Source organism: Mastomys coucha, unplaced genomic scaffold, assembly GCF_008632895.1.
Source record: "Mastomys coucha isolate ucsf_1 unplaced genomic scaffold, UCSF_Mcou_1 pScaffold16, whole genome shotgun sequence".
In the NCBI taxonomy this organism is placed as follows: domain Eukaryota; kingdom Metazoa; phylum Chordata; class Mammalia; order Rodentia; family Muridae; genus Mastomys; species Mastomys coucha.
In genome coordinates, this window is record NW_022196898.1 from 14259686 (window position 1) to 14276533 (window position 16848).

The window sequence follows — 16848 nt, forward strand, 5'->3', positions numbered from 1 at the left end:
AATCCTGCCAATCCATGAGCATGGGAGTTCTTTCCATCTTCTGAGATCTTCTTCAATTTCCTTCTTCAAAGATTTAAAGGTCTTGTCAAACAGATCTTTTTCTTGCTTAGTTAGAATTACACCAGGATATTTTATATTATTTGTAACTATTGTGAAGGGTGTTGTTTCCCTAATTTCTTTCTCTGCCTGTTTATCCTTTGAGTAGGGGAAGGCCACTGATTTGCTTGAGTTAATTTCGCATCCAGCTAATTCGCTGAAGTTTTTTTTTTATCAGGTTTAGGAGCTCTCTGGTGGAATTTTTGGGGGCCACTTAAGTATACAATCATATCATCAGCAAATAGTGATAATTTGACTTCTTCTTTTCCAATTTGTATCCCTTTGATCTCTCTCCCTCTCTCTCTCTCTTTTTTTTTGTCTAATTGCTCTGGCTAGAACTTCAAGTACAATATTGAATAGGTAGGGAGAGAGTGGGCAGCCTTGTCTAGTCTCTGATTTTAGTGGGATTGCTTCAAGTTTCTCTCCATTTAGTTTGATGTTGGCTACTGGTTTGCTGTATATTGTTTTTACTATGTTTAAGTATGGGCCTTGAATTCCTGATCTTTCTAAGACGTTTATCATGAAGGGATGTTAGATTTTGTCAAATGCTTTCTCAGCATCTAATGAGGTGATCATATGGTTTTTTTCTTTGAGTTTGTTTATATAGTGAATTACGTTGATGAATTTCCGTATATTGAACCATCCCTGCATCCCTGGGATGAAGCCTACTTGATCATGGTGGATGATCGTTTCGATGTGTTTTTGATTTGGCTTGCAAGAATTTTATTGAGTATTTTTGCATCAATATTCATAAGGGAAATTGATCTGAAGTTTCCTTTCTTCGTTAGGTCTTTGTGTGGTTTAGGTATCAGAGTAATGTGGCTTCATAGAACAAATTGGTTAGAGTGCCTTCAGTTTCTATTTTGTGGAATAGTTTGAGGAGTGTTGGTATTAGGTGTTTTTTGAAGGTTTGATAAAACTCTGCACTAAACCCATCTGGTCCTGGGCTTTTTTTGGTTGGGAGATTGTTAATGACTATTTCTATTTTATGAGCAGATATGGGACTATTTAGATCATTTATGTGATCTTGATTTAACTTTGGTATCTGGTATCTGTCTAGAAAATTGTCCATTTCATCCATGTTTTCCAGTTTTGTTGAGTATAGGCTTTTGTAGTAGGATCTCATGATTTTTTGGATTTCATCAGTGTCTGTTGTTATGGCTTCCTTTTCATTTCTGATCTTGTTAATTAGGATAATGTCTCTATGCCCTCTAGTTAGTCTGGCTAAGTGTTTATCTATTTTGTTGATTTTTTCAAAGAACCAGCTCCTGGTTTGGTTGATTCTTTGTATAGTTCTTTTTGTTTCTATTTGGTTGATTTCAGCCCTGAGTTTGGTTATTTCCTGCCTTTGACTACTCTTGGGTGAATTTGCTTCTTTTTGTTCTAGTGATTTTAGGTGTGCTGTCAACTTGCTGGTGTATGCTCTCTCCAGTTTCTTTTTGGAGGCACTTAAAGCTATGAGTTTTCCTGTTAGGACTATTTTCATTGTGTCCCATAAGTTTGGGTATGGTGTGGCTTCATTTTCATTAAACTCTAGAAAGTCTTTAATTTCTTTCCTTATTTCTTCCTTGATCAAGTTATCATTGAGTAGGGTGTTGTTAAGTTACCACGTATATATGGACATTCTATTGTTTATGTTGTTATTGAGGAGCAGCTTTAGGCCATGGTGATCTGATAGGATGCAAGGAATTATTTCAGTCTTCTTGTATCTGTTGAGGCCTGATTTGTGACCAATTATATGGTCAGTATTGGAGAAGGTACCATGAGGTGCTGAGAAAAAGGTATATCCTTTTGTTTTAGGATAAAAGTTCTATAGATATCTGTTAAATCCATCTGTATCATAACTTCTGTTAGTCTCACTGTGTCCTTGTTTAGTTTCTGTTTCCATGGTCTGTCCATTACAGAGAGTGGGATGTTGAAATCTCCCACTACTATTGTGTGTGGTGCAATGTGTGCTTTGAGCTTTAGTAAAGTTTCTTTTATGAATGTAGATGCCCTTTGATTTGGAGCATAGAGGTTCAGAATTGAGAATTTATCTTGGTTGATCATACCTTTGATGAATTTGAAGTGTCCCTCCTTATCTTTTTTGATCACTTTAGGGTGAAAGTCAATTTTATTCGATGTTAGAATGGCTACTCCAGCTTTTTTCTTGGGACCATTGGCTTGGAGAATTGTTTTCCAGCCTTTTCTTCTGAGGTAGTGTCTGTCTTTGTCACTGAGGTGGGTTTCCTGTATGCAACAAAATGTTGGATCCTATTTATGTACCCAATCTGATAGTCTATGTCTTTTTATCAGGGAATTGAGTCTATTGATATTAATAGATATTAAGGAAAAGTAATTGTTTCTTCCTTTTATTTTTGTGTTTAGAGCTGGAATACCGTTCATGTGGCTATCTTCTTTTAGTTTGTTGGAAGATTACATTTTCACTCTTTCAGAGATGTAGTTCCCCTCCTTGTGTTGAAGTTTTCCATTTATTACCCTTTGAAGGGCTGGATTCATGGAAATATATTGTATGAATTTGGTTTTGTCATGGAATACTTTGGTTTCTCCATCTATGGTGGTTGAGAGTTTTGCTGGGTACAGTAAAACTGGCATTTGTTTTCTCTTAGGGTCTGTATGACATTTTCCCAGGATCTTCTGGCTTTCATAGTCTCTGGTGAGAAGTCTGGTGTAATTCTGATAGGCCTGCCTCTATATGTTACTTGACCTTTTCCCCTTACTGCTTTTAGTGCTCCTTCTTTGTTTTGTGCATTTGGTGTTTTGAATATTATGTGGCAGGAGGAATTTCTTTTCTGGTCCAGTCTATTTGGAGTTCTATAGACTTCTTGTATGTTCACGGGCATCTCTTTCTTTAGGTTAGGGAAGTTTTCTTCTATAATTTTGTTGAAGATATTTACTGGCCCTTTAAGTTGGAGGTCTTCATTCTCTTCTATACCTATTATCCTATGATTTAGTCTTCTCATTGTGTTCTGGATTTCCTGGATGTTTTGGTTTAGGAATTTTTTGTATTTTGCATTTTATTTGACTACTGTGTCAATGTTTTCTATGGTATCTTTCCCCCTGAGATTCTCTCTTCTATCTCTTGTATTCTGTTTGTGATGCTTGCATCTATGTTTCCTGATGTCTTTCCTAATATTTCTAACTCCAGAGTTGTCTCTCTTTGTGATTTCTTAATTGTGTTTACTTCCATTTTTAGGTCCTGGATGGTTTTGCTCAATTCCTTCACCTGTTTGTTTGTGTTTTCCTGTAATTACTTAAGGGATTTTTGTGTTTCCTCTTTAAGTGCTTCTACTTGTTTACTCATGATCTCCTGTAATTCCTTATCGAATTTTTGTGTTTCCTCTTTATGGGCTTGTTCAAAGATCAATTAAGACCCAGTCCCTCTTCCAGCATGGAGGGGAAAGGGCATAATGCATTACAGGCATAACACTAGTACATGTAAAATAAAGAAATGAAAAATTCCTATTTGGGTATGGAGCACTGTGGCTCAGAATCAGCTCTGGGCATAGATGGAAACTGGCACTGAGTGGCATTTTTTTGCAGTGTATGTTTGGTAGTTCCATAACAACAGGGTCTATTGCATTAGCAAAGAGGTACCAGGAACATACATGAAATCCATAGTAATATCAGAGTCTATAAAGTGAATTTTTTTTTATCATTTTTCATACACTTACATTACATACAGTTGTGATCCCTAGTTGGGAATGCTACCTTTCATTGTGGACAGAACTTCCTATCTCAATTAATGCAGAGAAAACAATCTCTTAAAGGTATGCTCATAATTGGTTCTATATTTTTTTTCAATTTGAGAACATAAACCATCATACAACCTCTGAGGTCATAGATCACATGTCAGAGTAAGGAGATGGAATACACAGATAGAAAAATAGCAGCTTCTCCATTCACTGTCTGGAGGGGGGCAGAAAGAATTCCTTCATCTTCTCTGTATCACTTTGTGAGTCTAGATTCCCTCAGTGATGGAGATGGGAGATGTTAGATAAAATAAAGCCTGTCTACCCAAAGTCACTACTGGTCATTGTTTCTTAACATAACGGGGAAGCAAACCAGCAAACAAGTAAATGACAGGAATGTTTGTGAATTGTAGGAAGTAGAGCTGGGTCGTGTGAAATGATTGTGAGTATGAAAGGGCAACTGTTGAAAATAGGAGGGTGTTTAACATTTGACTATATCAGCTGATGTTTCCATTGATGATGAAGAGTCATTGGGAGGTGAGACACAGAGATTTGATTAGGCTACCTTAAGGATGATCATCTCAGATATATCACCCATTTTGTTGGTATATCTGTTTCATATTGAGTCTTTTCATGCAAGAATTAACTACAAAAGAGTGAACCAAGAAGATTAATTAACACAGAATATGTTTTCTGTGGGTTTAAATAGCTCAGAGAAACCAAACTGAATGGAATGGAAAGGAATGGGAGGGAATGTAACAGAATGGAACAGGACAGAATAGAACAGGACAGGAGAGAACAGAACAGAATACAAAAAATGTATCCTGCATATATTTGGTGAGCCTTAAGAAAGATGTTTTACAATTTTGTTTGTCATGTGATTAATCTTCATGTTACTTCTCAAGATAACAAGTACATAATTTTGATTCAACCTGCTGAAATTAATTCTAATCTGCTTCGTAATGCCCAGTGAATGTCTACGTAAATGCTCACCCACAGCAAGGAATTTAACCCACAATTACTGAGACTCATTTTACAAGAAAACTTACTTAGAATTTTTCCAAAAAAGAAAATATATTTCAATGCTGTAAGACATACTGTAATATTTTCTAAGTCATGAATTACAAAGAGTAAAATAATTCTATAAATTAGTCTATAATCATTTTCACAGGAAGATACTTTTATTTTAATTATAATAAGACTGTTTTGTAACAATGCATATGTGCTTAATCAACAAAGGTTTAGATTGACTATTTTGGATAAAAATTTTACTCTAAGACTCTAAAGTTACACGTGAAAATAGTTCCATTACTTGTGGGGGTATAATTGAGAAACAGATTGTAATTGGTAATCCATTACTCTTGGAATTCTCCAGTCAAATATTCCCATGTAGTTTTGATTAGTTAGTATTTACAGAAATTGTATTTAAACCTATCATCTATCAGAGTATCTGTCTGTCTATCTATCTATCTATCATCTATAAAGTATCTATATCTATATGCTATTTATCTAAAAGAATAGGACATTGAAAATATTTTATAACATTCCACAGTGTGATTAAAATCTACTTTACTCTATAAAATTTCATGTCAAATATCCCTGAATTTTTCCTTCCAAGCTAGCATCTTCTTAATTGTTGTGGGTAACTAACTGTAAGCTTTCTTTGAAATTAAGATCTTTTCTAGAGAAGATACTACTGCTATGCTGTCATCTCAATTCCTCTTGTTTTTGTTTTATAGAAGAATATTTTCAAACTGATAGTTTCCTACTTATGAAAAAAATGCGAGACAGGATACCCTAGAAAATCCCAACATCCCTTGGAGAAGTTTTCTATTCCTGTTACATGTTAAAGAAGAAAATAAGTTTTAAAAATCTCCCTGAGCTTTTCCTCATCATTTCAGATAAATAATATCTGTCATATCCTCTACTCTAAAATATTCTAATGGAATAATTTCCAATTTCAATGATGTCAGAATATAATAGTTGTTAAACAAGAGCTGCTTGAAAAACAACATTAAAGAGAAGGTTGAGCTATGCTGTTATCCAGCATTCCAAGTTATATGGAGCTCATAGTTCTACTCATCCAGTACAGTGGATACTGTGGTGTTGTTATGATCACTGCTCACAGAAGCTGAGGTCAGCTGGATGCTCCTGTCAACAGTAGGGACTCTTCCACCAACAGTTTCATCAGTGTTCCTCTTTGAACTCAGCAAGATATTGAAGCACTTGGGAAGAAATAGACAGCCTAACAAGCCATAGCTGGATGCCAAAATGGCAAATATTTCCACAACCACTTTGAATTTGCCTTTGGTGCTCAAGTAAGCAGTGACAAAAGAGATCCAGACACTGTAAGAGACCAGCAGCCCAAAAGTGATGCATTCCCCTTCATAGTAGTTATCTGGCAGCTTGTGAGCCACAAAGGTTGTAAGGAAACACAATAGAGCCAGAAGGACATCAAACCCAAATATGGAGCACAGAAACTCTATAGAACCTTTATTGCATTCAAAGATGATCTTTACATTTTGAACTTCAATGTTCTTGAACATGCTCGGAGGCTCCAACACCAAGTATGCTGTAGATACTCCAATCTCTCCTATAACACATGTCAGTACAATTAATTTTCGAAAAATAGGGTGCATAGATATAACGCATGTTTTGGATATGGAAATCCTGTAGGCAAAATGAGTGAAATAGTCTTTCCAAGAATGGAAGACAGACAGTGCCAGAGTGACCTAGCGGGCCATGCAAGACCAGTTGGTTTGCAACTGGTCTTGCATGGCCTGCCTGTTAACAACATTGTTGAGAGCATGGTGATAATCAGAGACATCTGAATGAGGAAGCTCACCTCCTGGTCATTGGTTTTCATCAATGGAGTGTGTCTGTGTATTACATACACAACAGTGACTGCCAAGATCTCAAGTGCCCCAAAGATGGAAAGGATTATGAGGGTGAACCCCAGCGCCTCCTCATAAGCAAGGGATTCCACATACTTAGGCACACACTTGTTTTTTGCCTCATTGGACCAGTCATCTTCACCACATGGATCACATAGCCTTTGCCCTATTGTGAAAAAATAAAAACTTAGATAATTGACTATTGACATCAATGAATTTGACACATTTAACTTTTGACAGTCTTAGGCAGTTTAAGACATGAACAGAGTTTACTGGAAATTTATTATAAAATCTATATAATATCTTACAATTACAATTATAATAGTGACAGATTCAGAGTTGTTTTCAATATCAGGAAATGATCACTTCTCAACTTGAGCTGTTCTTGAATTGTTTTTTTCAGTTGATGAGCTCCTTTCGTTCTCCTCTATCTGTTGAATAATGAGGTCTGTGTCTTTATCAAATTGAGAATAGCCCAGAAATGAGAAAGTCACAGCATCTGATACAAAACAATCAAAAGAATTGGCACACAGCCAGTTAAAACCCTACTGTTTTCATTCTCTTATTTCATATCTCCTCATGGAGGAGAATTCTGTATTTGCCTACACAAAAGTACCCAACTCTAGATGCTCATTCATTGAGTGATGAGGATGATGATGGGAAGGAAAATAACAACAATCCTGTCCCTGAGTCTAAGAAGGCTAAGTATAGAGGGAGGCTCTAACAGCAAGTATTGGTGAACAAAGAAAAGCTAGTTGAGGTGATATTATGGCAGATGATGGGATAGTTTCACTCTGTTAATTTAAAGATTCAGGTAAAACAGACATTTCTTTCAACTAATCTGACTCCTGATCTGGATAGCTCTGGATGGAATTCTTTGTGGAGACAGTGGGACCTTTAGCAAGGGAGTTGTGTAGCTTACAGGGTGTTTCTTTCCATCACAGACCATTTTATCATTTTACATGATTACTCTTGCGGGCTGTGTGACACAATACAAGTGAATTTTAGTTTCTTCAACAAAAATGGATAGAAATGTAAACAAACCTGCTCTAACATATTTCTAGAAACCAAACATGTCTATGTCACCTCCACTGAGCAGCAAATGAACAGGCTGTCACTGCAGTCCAAACTTCAGCCACTGTGCAATGCACTGTGTCTTCAGTACTTAGAACCTTAGGACAACTTGAGGACTTTTTCCTAGTAAGTGTTCAGTCTAGTTCAAAAAACAAGTATCTAGAAGATCTTTTGACTTTATTCATATTTCATATTTTATGTGTTCTCTTTGGTGTTTACTTATGCACATGGTTGTAAGCCATTTTTGACTATAGTAATGAATACAATATTATCCTTCATTTACACTGCAAAAAACATTTATCTATTTGATAGATGTTAATTATTTTGTAACACATTGCTTATATCTTTTATAAAAATGATTTCAAGCATGGCTTTGACAGAAAATGTTTAATCTATTTACATTACTATTCATCAAAATGTGGCCATATCTACCTGGTTTCTCTGATACATATCTATCCTCACATGGGATGCAATCAAAACAGCATACTGGTTGTCCTGGGAGAATTCCATTCCAGGTCCCTGGAGGACACACTTTTGTGCAGACTGAGTCTGGAAGCTAGAGAAAACACAGAAGGTAGACATAACAAGTCCTTGAAACATTTACACTTTTGAAATGGAGAAAGTTTTGATTTGTATATCCAGGAAGACCTGTTTCTCATTACAGTAGAGACGAGTGAAGGATTCTAAGCAAAGGTAACAGACAAAGCATGATAGTATGGAGAGCCTGGAAAGAACTTCCTCCAAAGGCCAGTCTTGTGATTGACTCTGGAAATGTCAAACTCTCTCTAATGACAGTTTTTCATCACCTTAGTGATCAAGACCAAACTACTATCACATGACGTGCTTTAGATGGGAATTTGCTAAGACTGTTTCTGGTTTGATTAGACCTGAGACATCAATAACTATCATCACTCTTGAAAGATATTTCCTTCAGCAACTGCATCCTGAAGTTTTTTTTATTATACTTAGACATCAATCTTCTGTGGGTGGCAGAAAAATGAAAAAAAAAAAGAGAATTATCTTTTCTCTGTGAACTATTAATGAAAACAGATAGTGTAGAGAAAGCTTAGCTTGGCATGTTTTGTTACTCACTACATTTAGAAATTTCAATAGCAAGTATAGTCCTCTTTGTATTTTTATATTCTACATGGTTGTACATGTGAAAATCAGAATAAACCAGGCATTTTCATATCAATCTGGGGAGATAAATATTTACAAATAGATAAAATATGTTTTGTGATACATGCTTGAACAACTTAGTAATACCTTATTCATCTCAGAGAACTACACCAAAACCAAAGAAACAATAACAAAAGCAAATTAAAAATCTAGAACAGTGATGCCTACAATGCCATAAACCATTTAAGATATAATACACATTTTTGCGTTGTGTATGTATTTTAAATTTGTTTGAATTACATATAAATCAACTTCACTATATTAGTAACTTCAATTTAGTCCTCTACTGAACTCATAGCCTGAAGACAATCAATTGTAGAAAAAGACACCTTCTTTAACAGAGGCTATGCCAGTATTAGGACCCTAAGGTACCTGGAACCCCATAAACCAAACCAGTGTCCAGAACTTCTGCGAATTTGCCAATTGCTAGAACCCCAGAGGAAACAGGAACCCTAAACCCAAAACTCCAGACATTATACAGGTCACCAAGTCCCCAGTATAGAGATACTACTAGACCTAAAGACTCTCTGATAAACACAACCACAGGGTTTTCAAGCTAGAAGATCAGAGAAAAAACAAAACAAAGCAAGGGAAGTCATCCTCTCAACAAGATAAAGTCAAAATTGGCAATTAACCCTATACTATCTCCAAACCCAGATGAGTAAAGACTGTTGTAAGAAACAAACAATAACATTCAAGGCAATAATGGTACCACTAGAGCCCACCTATCCTTTTCCACCAAACCCTGGTTATTCGAACACACCTGAAGCTCAAGGAAAATACTTTATATTTTAAATTGAATCTTTTTTTTGAGACAATGTTTCTGTTTAATCCAATCTTATGAAGATAATACAAGCTCTTAATAGGAAATAAACAAATCCCTTAAGGAAAGCCAGGAAGACAGAGAACTGTTTTGGGTTACAAGACACTCAATCACTAGCCAAAGAGCATACATAAGCTGGATCTAAGTCTCCCTCACATACATAGAAGCAGTGCTGCTTGTTCCTTATGCAGGTCCCCCCACAACTGGAGTGAGACCTTTTTCTGCCTCTGGTGACTGCCTATGGATACTGTTCCCCTAACTGGGCTGCCTATCTGGCCTCAGTGGGAGAGGATGTGTATAATCCTGTAGTAACTTGATGTGCCACTTGGGTTTGTACCCAGGTAGCTCTTTTCAGAGGAGAAAGAAAGTAGACACAGTCAGTAATATTTTCCACTGGGGGAAAAACAAAGAAAGAGAGAATGAGAGAAAGAAAGAAAGAAAAAAGACAAACCTCAGTGCCAAAAGATTTCAGCACATAATCTGACTTGAGTTTCAAAGAAGGGCTAATGTTTACTCATGAAATTATTCCACATACTAGAAAATGGAAACCACAATCACCCTGATACCAAAAACAAAGAAAGAAGTACATACCAATATCCCTCCTGAACATATGAAAAAATACATACTAAATTATTTGCAAACCAAATTCAAAATTATGTCAAATACATCATTCACCATGATCAAGCAGGCTTCATCACAGGGGTGAAGGTAAGCTTTAACATGTGAAAATTTGTCAGTGTAATCCATCATCTAAACAAACTGAAAGAAAAAATAATATGATCATCTCATTAGATGCTGAAAAGGCCTTTGAAAGTGCCCATCATACCTTCACGATAAAAGTCTTGGGGAGATCAAGGATACAGGATATACCTAAACAATTAAAGTCAGTATAGAGCAAACTGATACCTAGCATCAAACTAAATGGAGAGAAACTCAAAGCAATTCTTTTAAAATGAGGAGCCAGACAAGGCTATATTTACGTATTTATCCCCATATGTATTTAATATAGTACTTGAAGTTCTATAGAGAGTAATAATACAACTAAAAGAGATCAAGAGAATACAAATTAGAAAGAAAGAAGTCAAAGTATTGTTATTTGGAGATGATATGATAGTATACATAAGTGACCCCAAAAATTCTAACAGAGAACTCCTACAGCTGATAAATACCTTATGCAAAATATCTGAATAGAAGATGACTTAAAAAAACAAAATCACTCGCTTTCCTATATAAAAGACAAAGGGTTCAGGAAGAAATCAGGAAATAACACCCTTTACAATAGACACAAATAATATAAAATATTTTCAGGGAACTCTAAGCATTCAAAGTTATGTAAGACAAGATTTTGAAGTCTGTATGAAAAGAAATACAAGAAGATATCAGAGGGTAAAAAGTTCTGCAATGTTGATGGATCAGTAGGATCAATATGGTAAAAATGGTCTTACAAAAGGCATTGCATATAACACTAGGATATTGCTCTATTATGTTTATAGTAGCTTTATTTGAAATAGCCAGAACCTGGAAATAACATAGATGTTCCTCAACCAAAGAATGGATTAAGAAAATTTAGTAATACAATGTGAGTATTGATGAGCTATGGCACATTTGTAGCAGATGACTGCCTTGTCTGGCTTGAATGAGAGAGGATACACTTAATTCTTTAGAAACTTGATGCCCCAGTAAAGAGGATACTGTCAGATGTGAGGTGGAAGTGTATGGCTGGGAGGGGAACACTCTTTCAGAAGAAAAATGGATGGGAGATTGGGTAAAGAATTCAGGGAGGGGGACCATGAAAAAGAGGAACATTTGGAATATAAATATATAACATAATTTAATAAAATGTACAATGACAATAAAATTTGCAAATGGATGAGACTTGAAAAAAATCATCCTGAGTGTGGTAAACCAAGACAAAAAGACACTCATAGTATGTACTCAATTATAAATGAGTGTTAGTTGTAAAGTAAATAATAACCATGCTGCAATCTAAAGTCACAGATTGGCTACAGAAGAAAGAGAGCTCAAGGGGGTCCCTACGAATCTCCTTGGGAAGTAGAAAATATAGAAGATACCTGATGTGTGGAGGAGGGTGGGGAATGGCAACAGGACAGTTTAGGTCTGATGAAGATGGAAGGAGACAATACAGGGACAGACAAATGGAAATGTGGACCATTTTGGGAACAAGCTAGAAACTCAGTGCAATAGAAACTCCTAATAATTTCAGAGGGTGATCATCCCTAAAACTCCTAGCAGTTGGGATTGTGAAGCCTTAACTGACAATCTCTTTAACCAGGAGAGACTTCTAGTGGAGGTATTAGGACACCAAAATAGACACATAACCTTCAACCTACAGTTTGGCCTACCTATAAAATGTGTTGGGTTAAAGACTGCACAGAAATTTGTGGGTGTGGCCACACAATTGCTGGTCTTGACTGAGACCCAGGCCCCAAGAGTAATCCCACACTTGATACTGCCTGAAGTGCAGTATCCAGAGGGTGGCTAGCTCAGAGACCTAGGATAAAACCAAACAAGACTGCCAATCCCTCAGCCCCCCAAAAAACTATTGAATGTTTCCTTTCCAATTTGTATCTCTTTGACTTCCTTTTGTTGTCTAAGTGTTCTGGCTAGAACTTGGAGTACTTTATTGAATATATAGGGAGAGAGTGGGCAGCCTTCTCTAGTCCCTGATTCTAATGGGAGTGCATCAAGTTTCTCTCCATTTAGTCAGATGTTGGTTTTGGTTTGCAGTATATTGTTTTTAATAATGTTTAGGTATGGGCCTTGAATTTCTGATCTTTCTAAGACTTTTACCATGAAGGGCATGTTGTATTTTGTCAAATGCTTATACTACTCAAGTTCTAGCCAGAACAATTAGACAACAAAGGGAGGTCAAGAGGATACAAATTGGAAAGGGAGAAGTCAAAATATCAGTATTTGCAGATGATTTGATAGTATACTTATGTGACCCAAAAAATTCCACCAGAGAACTCTTAAAACCAATAACTTTGGCAAAGTGGCTGGACATAAGATTAACACAAAGAAATCAATAGCCTTCCTCTACTCAAGGATAAATGGGCTGAGAAAAAAAATTAGGGAAATGATACCCTACACAATAGTCACAAATAATATAAAATATCTTGATGTGACTCTAACCAAGGCAGTGAAAGATCTGTATGACAAAACTTCAAGTCCCTGAAGAAAGAAATAGAATATCTCAGAAGATGGAAAGATGTCCCATGCTTATGGATTGTCTGGATTATTATAGTAAAAATGGCCATTTTTCCAAAAGCAATCTCCAGGATCAATGTAGCCCCCATCTAAATTCCAACTCAATTCTTCACAGATCCTGAAAAAGCAATTCTCAAATTTATCTGGAATAATAAAAAACCTAGGATAGCGAAAACTATTCTCAACAATAAGAGAAATTCTGAGAGTGATCACCACCTCTGACCTCAAGTTGTACTACAGAGCAATAGTGATAAAAACTGCATGGTATTCATTCAGAGACAGAAAGGTAGATCAATGGACTAGAACTGAAGACCCAAAATTAAACCCACACATCTAAGGTCACCTGATCTTTGACAAAGAAGCCAAAAGCATCTAGTGGAAAAAAAGACAGAATGTTCAACAAATAGTGCTGGCTCAAGTGGAGGTTGGCATGTAGAAGAATGCCATGGGTCAAAGAGTACACATGTAGTGACCCATGTCTGCAGCCACATATGTAGCAGAGGATGTCCTTATCTGGCATAAATGGGAAGGGAGACCCTTGACCCTGTGGACACTCAATGCCCCCTCACTGGGGAATACTAGGGTGGTGAGGTGGTAGTAGGAGTGTGTGTTGGTAGGTAACTATACTCATAGAAGCAGGACCTGGGGGGATGGGATAGGGGGCTTGTGGATGGGAAGCCAGGAAAGGGGATAACATTCGATATGTAAATAATTAAAATGACCAATAAAAAATAAAGAAAAGTGAATGAAATGGTACATAACGATATTCTGCTATACTCTGCTGCCCAGATAAATTTTCATTAGAGAGGCTTCATCCAGCAAACCGATGGAAACAGGTGTAGAGACCCAAAGCCAAAGCCAAATATTAGATGAAGCTCAGGAAATACTGAGGAAGAGGGGGAAAGGAAAGATTCTAGGAGCCAGATGGGTCAAGGACATCAAACCCACAGAATGGAGTAACCTTGACTCATAAGAGCTCAGAGAGACTGAAACAACAACTAAAGAGCCCTATGCTTTCTACATATATGTTACAGATGTATAACTTGCTCTTTGTGTAGGAGTCCTAACAGTGGGATTAGGGGCAGTCTGATTCTTATGTTCTCCTTTGGATCCTCTGTTCTATATTGAGTTGCCTTTCCAGCCTTAATACAAGTGGAGGTGACTACAATTACTCTAACCTGATACATCATGTTTACTTGATATCCACAGAAGGCCTGCCCTTTTCTGAAGAGAAAGAAAGGAGGAGTGGATGTGGGTTGGACAGAAACAAGGTGGGGTTAGGGTGGGGGTAAGGATGGAGGGATATATCATTGAGATATAAAAAAAAATTCTCCAAAAGAAAACCAATAGTTTAAATAAATACTTCTTTAAATATGAAGAGTAAAAATTAGGAAAAAATATAACTCTTTCTTATTTTAGGGGATAGTAAAATTACTATGTTCCATTGAAACATTCTCAATATATCAAAATAGTACTAAATTATATTAAAGTTTTCATGTATTTTAATATAACATAGATTCTAAATAGACAAACAACAATACAAAAAGCCCATATGCTACATTAATTAAAATGATTTGGAATATGATAAAAGCTTCAGGTGTTTTGCATTTATTTAGTGCCTGAAAAAAAATACACTTTCTCTCTCTATATATATAAATAAAAATATGTCAGACCAATTAACCCTTGAAGACTCGGTGTTCCAAAATAATGTTGAGTTCTTTGAAAGAACAAGTTCATATTTTGAACTCATAATTTGTATTCTCCAACCTTGACAAAGGTGATTTCTCCAGTATTATCCATGTGCCAGTTGAGGATATTATAACATCCACTTTCTATGTATCGATTGAAATCAAGCTCTATTTTGCTTCCATCATGGGTAGTGAGTTTTATTTTCCCAATGTAATCCCATAGCTAAGAATTAGGAGTAAAGGGAGAGTTAAAAGAGAAGAAAAAGTAATTTGTAAGCATTTAAATTCTTAGAAAATAAAGATTTGAAAAGAAAGTAGATTGATTTCATATGTAATTCATATGTAATTCATAGTATTTTCTTTTTATTAATGCTTTTTTTTTGTTACCAACTCTGTTATCTTGTAGCCACAGGTGGCAATTAAAACAGAAAGAATGTTTGGGGAAACTGATATATGCTGTGCATGTAATATACATACTGTATTATAAAGTTTTAAAAAGAATGGAATCTATATCATAAAAATTCACTTTATTATTTTAATATCATGACAAAATATTAAATCCTTACAACACATTAAATAGTATTTTAGACACAGTAGACTAATTTGTGAAATTTAATTTTACCAATTTATCCTTACTTTTGACTTCTGGACAATTTTAATATGCCATTGATGTATACTGCAATAGTATGTATTTGCTAGTGTAAAATAAGCTTATACTACATTTTAGCAGCATAATATCTCCATATCAAGAAACAGGAAGAAGTTTAGAATAATTTCATTCCCCTTACCCCACTTTCCCTATGTAAAGATTCAAAGATTCACAAGTATTTCCTTCTTTTGAAACTCTCAGACTAGAAGAGACTGGAAATTTAGGCTCTAAAACTAAAATTGAATAAGATTATGTTGCTGTTGTGTTACAGTTTCCCCCCAAATTCAAACATTTCATTGTTTCAGGAAATCTCTTTAAGTAGTAAGGTAAATATCGCAAAGTAGCTCTAGGAAGTCTGTGAAACAGAGCAGATTCACTAATAGCACCTTGACAGAGTAAGCAAGGAAAGCTGAGAGTCCTCAGAGTGTGTTAAAGTGCAAAGAAGACTCAGACAAGACAAGGTGCAAAGAAGACCCTTGAGATGAGTCCATCTGCTGGGGAGAAACAGAAACCAGCTGAACTGCCTGGAAGTCATTTAGACCAACTAGGGAAGGTCACACCTTTGAGCTATCTGAAAGCTCTTCTCAAGGTTCAAAGGTTTTTGTAAACTCTCACCCATGCTGGGGTTGGCCTGGGTGTTGCATCTGTCTTAGCGTCATTTCTGATCCTGAATCTCACTCCTCTCCCATATGCCTTTAAGTTACCCTAATAAAATCAATTGGTTCACTGAGTTGGTCTTTGGTGGTGTCTGAATGTCGTGTGTGTTTAGGTCACCCTATCTGGGTGAGTAGATGCGTGTGTTCCATCTCCACAGGAAAAAGTTGTTCACATCACAGTTGCTACTGTAGAAAGAATGTTGAAAAGTGCATAGAGGAGGTAATGGCTGACTGACTTAGGAAACTGGAAATTCTTCATTTCTCAGATAATGTCTACTTTAACTGGGCTATAAAAGATTAGCAGGAAGTTGTCTTGAGAGTATGCTTCTGAATTGTAAGCTTCCTTGATGCAGAAATGGCCATGGCCATATACAATAGTTCTTGGGACTGGAGTTAAATCTATAGGATCAAAGAGATATTGAGAATGATCCTTTCTTCTCAATGAGAAAACAACCTTTGTTTAACTCCCACCTTACCTCATTAACTTTAGGTAGGTAGGAGTATGCTTTCTTTAGCATAAAGGAAATCCATCACACAGGGCATATCCTTGATCTTCATCTGCCCTTCCTGCTGTGGTTGGATTACTTAACCAAGGACGTAGTGTGTTCACAAGCTCTCCACAGACCAGCAAGGCTGGAATCTGGAGCCTTGGCTCTGTTAAGTATTATGGCCACAATCAAGGCATACATTTAACAAACACTATTTACCTTGTTTGTAAAGAGAAGATTATTATTGTTCCTAATCAATAGGGGTTAAGGCTATGTACTTGAAAGAATTTGATAGCTGGATATATATTTTTTTTCATAGACAAATGTATGATTTATTTTTGGAAAAAGTAATTAAAGTTTTCCCAATAAAGAAGAGAATTA

The 16848-nt window shown here is 36.1% G+C and overlaps 1 pseudogene; it reads right to left on the reverse strand.

Annotated features, from left to right (window-relative positions):
- Nucleotides 1-5863: 5863 nt before the first annotated feature.
- Nucleotides 5864-16848, reverse strand: part of LOC116094043 — a 24728-nt pseudogene continuing 13743 nt past the window's right edge.